The sequence below is a fragment of the Palaemon carinicauda genome, chromosome 11 (genome assembly GCF_036898095.1).
Source record: "Palaemon carinicauda isolate YSFRI2023 chromosome 11, ASM3689809v2, whole genome shotgun sequence".
NCBI lineage: Eukaryota > Metazoa > Arthropoda > Malacostraca > Decapoda > Palaemonidae > Palaemon > Palaemon carinicauda.
Window position 1 is genome coordinate 99,528,309 of NC_090735.1, and position 7,500 is coordinate 99,535,808.

Below are 7,500 nucleotides of genomic sequence, written 5' to 3' on the forward strand. Positions count from 1 at the left end.
TTTGTATTTTTTTTTTTTTATTTATTGTAAGTATATTACACATGATATTGACCTTTTACTACTCTGATCATATTTTTTGGGGATGTTGGCGGGAGTAGGGCCTTTACTTTGAAACTCCTTTAATGTTTTAGACTAAGTCTAAAATTTAGACTACTGTAGTACGGAAACCATCCTCTTTTAATAGGCATCTTTATCTTCACCTAAGGGAAGTCCATTAGGGATAACATTCTTTTCGAACCGAGCCATGACGGACTTGGTTCCCTCCCCATGAAATGAAATATATCTAGATTTTATTTGACTGTTTCTCTTTTCTTCAAATCCTATTGTTGCCATAAATCATTCTTAATCATTTCCTGCTCTGATACATTTTCTCTATTTATTGCCATTTTATATTTTATATGTTTGCATGAAAACGTTTCTTTCATTTTCAAAAATATCCGTCGTTTCTCTGTCTTCTCTATCTCATCTAATCCTCTTCCTGCACCAGCGGTTTATTCACGTACGCTGAGCCTCCCTTTCAGCTAATCGCCCAGTCCTTTGGCGTTCCTTTCCCGCAAGCAAATTGACAGGAGATCCCGGATTAGCCTTGTCTTAGTCGCGTCTGATAACGGCCCTCAACACTGCACCAGTACCATCTCCCTCCTCCCCCACTCGAGATGAATGGTCCGAAGACATATTACAATACGTGATGTGCAACACACTTTCTCTCTCTCTCTCTCTCTCTCTCTCTCTCTCTCTCTCTCTCTCTCTCTCTCTCTCTCTCTCTCTCTCTCTCCCCATTTCGCCTATATATTCCCCTGTTGACTCTACCACCACCCGCCAGCCAGCCTCCTTCATAGCAGAACAAACACCATTGCTTATGTGGTCGTCCACAGGGAATGGAGAACAGCCTAAAGGGAGGGGAGGAGGGAGCAGTGCTAAACATTTCCCCTCCCTATAGGAAGAGGAAACCATAGTTTATGCTGAATAATAATTCTCTCTCTCTCTCTCTCTCTCTCTCTCTCTCTCTCTCTCTCTCTCTCTCTCTCTCTCTCTCTCTCTCTCAGATGTAATACATCGTAGCTTCTGTCAACATCATTTACATGTGTTAAACGCCATATGCATTAACATAATCTTTATGACTTGGTGGTGTCCTACCGTCAGTTGCTCAAGTAAACAGGATGTAGGAATATTGTCGTAGGGAAGCGCGAATTTGAGCTATGGTGCGGTGCAGTGGTCCATCTTCTATAGAATGAATGTATGAATTATGCATACGCACATTTGTCATTTTGTTTTCAAAATTATCTTTATTTAGTTTGACTTGATGTATGAAAAGAAAGGATCTTTACGAATTTGGGAGAGTTTACGCATACATTTTTACTTTTGTTGATGTAAATTCAGTTCCTCTTGATTGTGATGAAGTTTTCTTCGGTTCACGATACATGGTATGTTTTAAAAAGTCTATAGACACTCAGGGCTAATGATGAAACTGGAACTCACACATGAATATAATCATTTATTTTTTATATATTTGAATAACTCTGTACAAATACACGTACTTCTCTCTCTCTCTCTCTCTCTCTCTCTCTCTCTCTCTCTCTCTCTCTCTCTCTCTCTCTCAGATGTAATGCATTAGATAATGTTTGTTTGTCTACTTATGTATTACGTATTTTATATTTATATGTGCATATATTTTTTATATAGGTGTATTTATATACAGTATATAATATATGTGTATAAATATATATATATATATATATATATATATATATATATATATATATATATAATATCTATATATATATATATATATATATATATATATATATATATATATTTATATATATATATAAATGTATACATATAAATATACATATATATATATATATATATATATATATATATATATATATATATATATATATATATATATATATATATATATATATATATATATATATATATATATATCTCACATATGTATAATGTATATATATGATGTATGTATACATATATATATATATATATATATATATATATATATATATATATATATATATATATATATATATATATAAATTATATATAAGTGTTCGCAACCCGTCAAAAATGACAACCAAATATATAGATAGATTTTCTTACACAAGCATACGTAAATTCAACCCTTTCCACCCCCTCCCACTTTCCTTATTACGCCACGGCATTTTCGGCAATTTATGGGAAATTGCGGTTACCAAGTATACCTCTTGGGGTAGCCCCATTCGCCAGGGTATGACTACATCCTCTTCCATTATCCGAGGGACGGGGTGAAACTAATTAATTATACGTTTAGCAAAGCAACTCAACGTGAAAGGAAGGCCTGAGTCTTTCAAATCTTTTAGTGCCTTGTGGAGCCCAGCTGAACGTTTGGTGAGAGAATTTCGCATGCGAGGTGTGGAAAGCATGCTCAAACCATCTCCATATACCCCTCATCATGATCTCATCCACATGTGGCACTCGAGTAATCTGTCTTATAGTTTCATTTCTAATTATCTCCTGTAATGATCTCCCAATATCCTTCTGGGGTCTTTGTTTTCAAATCTACTATATCTATTGGGGATTATTTCATTATCATACGATGAATAATGTTCATATAGTAAAACTAATCCCACTAAACTGATATGTAGTCTGATTTTTAAATGTAATTCCAAGTGATTTGATTCCCAAATTCTACTTAACCTAGCTATTGTCTGTTTTGCTTTTTTTCAATCTTTCACTAAACTCTAATTCTAAAGACCTTGTATAGGATATTATAGTTTGAATTTTGTAAATGTAAGCTCTTGCCAGTTTTACTCTTCGATTGAGATCGTAATTAACGTAACAAGAGCTGTTGCCCGCCGGATGGCGTCATGGACTTGGTCGTTCTTTCTGTACATTTAGTTATCCAGAACGACTTTCCCGGCATCGCTTGCTTTTTAACTTTAGCTATTTAGCAATTTAGCTAGGGATTTTTATATTATGTCCTTGTTGTCGTGAATTTGGCTAAGTATTTCGAGCCTCACAAGTGCTAGGCTTCCTAGCCTTGGTACTTTCACACTTCATGCATGATATAACCTTCCTGGTAAAGTTCTAATGAAGCTCAAGTAATATTTTATACATCTAAGATATTACTGCAAAAAAATTTCCTCTTCCAAGATAGTATACGAGAGAGTTTCGGTGATCGATTCTCACTGCCCCTAGGCTACTAGCCTAGGGGCTTTAGTATACTTTCATACATGTCCCCAATTGCTCTTGTATTGTCTTTTAAGGGGAGACTGACACCTCCTATACCTTTCAAGCCAATACCAATTTCCTGGTGGGATTTAAGAGCAATTCCTCTTCCCTCTGACTAGCCTAGGCTACCCTCAGTTAGCTTTGCCCTAAACTGAGTTCTGGCAAATCTTTACTAGTGCTTTCCGTTTCTTTCTCTTAACCACTGAGTCGGTTTCGAGCTTAGAACGGGACATCAGAGTAGAATGTCTGTGTTTGGCATCCGTCCGTCTTGGTGAAATGATTTCCCAGGTTGGGTTAGGTTGCCTTTACAGGAGGCTAGACCTCCCTAGGCCATACCCCGGAGGTCTTTTATGACAACTCCTCCCCCCCCCCCCCTGGCCTAGCAGACAGTCCTGTGCTGGTAGATCTTAAGCTGAAGAATTGAATTCTTCCACTGCCGAAGATCTCTGGTACGAGATTCCGTTCCCTTTGAAATTGCGTCCCGGGTCTCGCCTTCTCACCTAGACTAACCCAACCTGGGGAATTGAATTCCCCAACTAGGAGGTTGTCTACTATGGGATCAGAATCGCCCAGGTTGGTAGTACCTTCGGGTATTACCTTACCTATAGGACCCTTGCCCCTCCCCTGCTGTCTTTTTTGTGTTGGCCTAGCCATCACATACCCTGGCCGTCATTCTACATTCGACCCTATGGGTAGTCTGAAGAATTGGCTTGGGGTCTCCTGCCTGCCGTCGGCTGAGCCGGCTGCCGGTAGGAGCCCCCATCTTTCTTTGGACTGCCTTCCATATCCATGTTACCAATATGGATTGGATATGGTCGGATGGAAGCCCGAATTTAATTCCCCCTTCCATTTGAACCCTCATTCCGGATGTAGGCCGGCAAGGCTGAGCCTTTGCCTTCCTCCATCCTTCTTTTCCTTTGCCCTTCCCCAGTCTGGGCCGACTGCCAGCAGCCATGTTGGATGCCTTCCGGCAGTTAGCTCTGGCGCCAATTGCCTTGGGCGCCGCTGATCGACGACCAAAGGCAATAGGCATAATCTGGCCGGCCGCCGGCAACTGTGTTGTCTGCCGGAAGCTGGCCAACCAAATTCTAGACAGTTAACCGCCGGCTGCCGCCGGGTCCTACTTGATAGAAGGTCCCTTTGGCTGCCGGCGACAGAGCAACTGCCGGCGACCTGCCGCCCATCATCCTGAAGGCAGTTCTTGCCTTCCACAAGCCTGGAACCTGCTGGTGAATGCCGGTAGACACGGCAGTACTGGCGGCATGCCGCCGGCAGAGCAACTGCCAGCGACCTGCCGCCCATCACCCCGAAGGCAGTGCTTGCCTTCTATAGCCCAGAACATGCCAGCATATGCCGGCCGGCACGGCAGTACTGGCGGCATGCCGCCGGCAGTCAGTGCTGTAGCCCAGACTAATTTTTTCCAACCTCCTGGTCTCCCCTCTTCAAAACCTTCCACATCAACTTTCTGGAAGCCATGGCAGTTTTTCTCTCACTGAAGAAACTGAAACTTCACTGCTTGATCCACATCCGCCTGGTCCTAGACAGCGAGGTTGTAATGAGATGCCTAAATCGACAGGGCTCGAGATCGCCTCATCTGAATCAAGTAATACTGGCCATCCTCCAACTAGCGGAGAAGAAGAGATGGCACTTGTCAGCAGTCCACCTTCAAGGATTCCGCAATGTGACGGCGGATGCTCTTTCCAGGTTCAACCTAGTGGAGTCGGAATGGTCCCTAGACGCAAGATCATTCTCCTTCATCTTACGCAAAGTCCCAGGACTACAGATAGACCTCTTCGCAACGAGCGACAACAAGAAGCTACCCCGGTATGTAGCCCCGTACGAGGATCCTCTAGCGGAAGCAACGGATGCAATGTCTATAGACTGGAACAGATGGTCCAAGAAATACCTGTTCCCTCCAACCAACCTTCTGCTGAAAGTCCTCAACAAGCTGAGAACCTTTCACGAGACAGCAGCGATAGTGGCCCCCAAATGGCCCAACAGTGTTTGGTTCCCCCTAGTAACGGAACTACGCCTGAAGCTGATCCCGTTGCCGGATCCAGTTCTGACTCAGCAAGTGCAGAAATTGACTGTCTCAGCTTCATCATAAGTCCAAGAACCTTCATCTCATGATTTTCTCACCTTAGGAGTCAAGAAAAGGTTCGGGATTTCAAAGGACAGTATTGACTTCTTAGAAGAATACAAGTCAAAGTCAACAAGAAGACAATATGAGTCTTCCTGGAAAAAAAATGGGTCGCCTTTGTTAAGGCAAAGAAACCTAAGGAGATTTCTACGGATTTTTGTCTGTCCTTCTTCATCCATCTCCATGAACAAGGTCTAGCAGCCAATACGATCACTACGTGCAAATCCGCCCTAACCAGACCAGTGCTTTACGCCTTCCAGGTAGACTTCTCTAACGAAATCTTCAACAAGATTCCCAAAGCCTGCGCTAAACTTCGGCCCACAGCCCCTCCAAAGCCCATTTCGTGGTCTCTGGATAAGGTTCTTCACTTAGCATCAACTCTGAACAATGAAGATTGTTCGCTAAAGGACTTGACTCAATAGGTGATATTCTTATTTGCACTAGCCTCGGGAGCCAGAGTCAGCGAAATAGTAGCCCTCTCGAGGGATGATGGCCACATCCAGTTCACAGATTGCGGAGAACTGAACCTCTTTCCGGACCCAACGTTTCTCGCCAAGAACGAGCTGCCCACTAAGAGATGGGGTCCATGGAGAATCTGCCCTCTGAAGGAAGAAGCATCCCTCTGCCCAGTGGAATGCCTAAAGGTCTATCTTCGTCGAACTTCAGACTTTAATGGAGGTCAGCTTTTCAGGGGAGAAACATCAGGTTCAACATTATCCTTGAAACAGATAAGGGCGAAAATCGCCTATTTTATTCGCAGAGCGGATCCAGACAGTACACCCGCAGGTCATGATCCGAGGAAAATCGCCTCGTCTCTAAATTTCTTTCAGACTATGCCGTTTGAAAACCTTTGCGCTTATACTGGATGGAAGTCATCCAGAGTCTTCTTCAAACACTACGCGAAGCAATTACAGGAAATAAAACATTTTGTGGTGGCAGCAGGTAGTGTTCTAAAACCTGCCGCCTGACATATCTGCGAAGAACAGTGCACTATTTGGGACTTTTAGTGAAGGGTGTACACGATAGACTCTTAAGGTTCATCATGTGAGTAATGTGTCTTGTGACGACACTATAAAGTGTTCTAATTACACAGGTGACATTAAGCATAATAGACTAACACATGTGCCATGCATACTTATATGCATAGTGTTCCTTGTAACAACAGAATACATAGTGAAATCTTTACATATTTCCCTTAGAGTGGCTTGTGTTCCCTTTTTCAGGCGAAGCTTAACTTATTTCTGTTATTACTAATTATGCTCTTATGCAGATTCATTCAGCATAAATTGTAATTGTAATTGATTGTTACAACCATGATTTCTATTTTTTATTTTTGTAATAAATAATAATAGGAATCTTTGCATCTCATTTCGCCCCAAATATTCTAAGCTTTATATAAATGACAGAACATCTTTTGATCCTATTGATATCTAGGAAAACACTAGGAACTAAGGTTATTACTGTTCCAAGCAACCAGGTAAGGGCTAATTGTACTAAACTGTTTATCTTACTGAATTAAGGTTTCCTACATGTATATAAACCTGTCTGTCTCTATTAACAACCAGACCCGGGAGGTTTTCAGTAACCTACACAGATCAATACCATCTAAGTACAAACTATGCTTTACGTATATGACGACACTAATATACAAACTGTTTGCTAGTCTGTTCCTTGAACTCACAATCCTCGGGTTTTTTCCTAAAGTCTACCCAGGCTCTTCCCTGTAGGGGGCAGGAAGCACTGACATTTGACATGATCAGTTGAATGATGTATAACGGTAACATCAAGTGTCTCTAGGTCCAGAGGACCAAAGGAAAATTTATCTCAAGATGAACGACACTATTGAAAATCCACAGATACATTAATGCTCTGGTAAACTTCCATCAGGATGACATGGCCTGAGCCCAAAAATCGGATTTTGAGCGAAGCGAAAAATCTATTTTTGGGTGAGATAGCCATATCGTCCTGATGGACCCGCCATGCTTTTGGCAAAAGGATAACGATTCCCTCCCTAATATACTGTATCTGTTACACCTACAAAGCTACAAAGAATGGCTAGATGGCGCCACGAGGCAGCGGGGTGGCGCCTATTTACAGTACAGTAAGAGCGTTGCCTTAATAACGGCTCT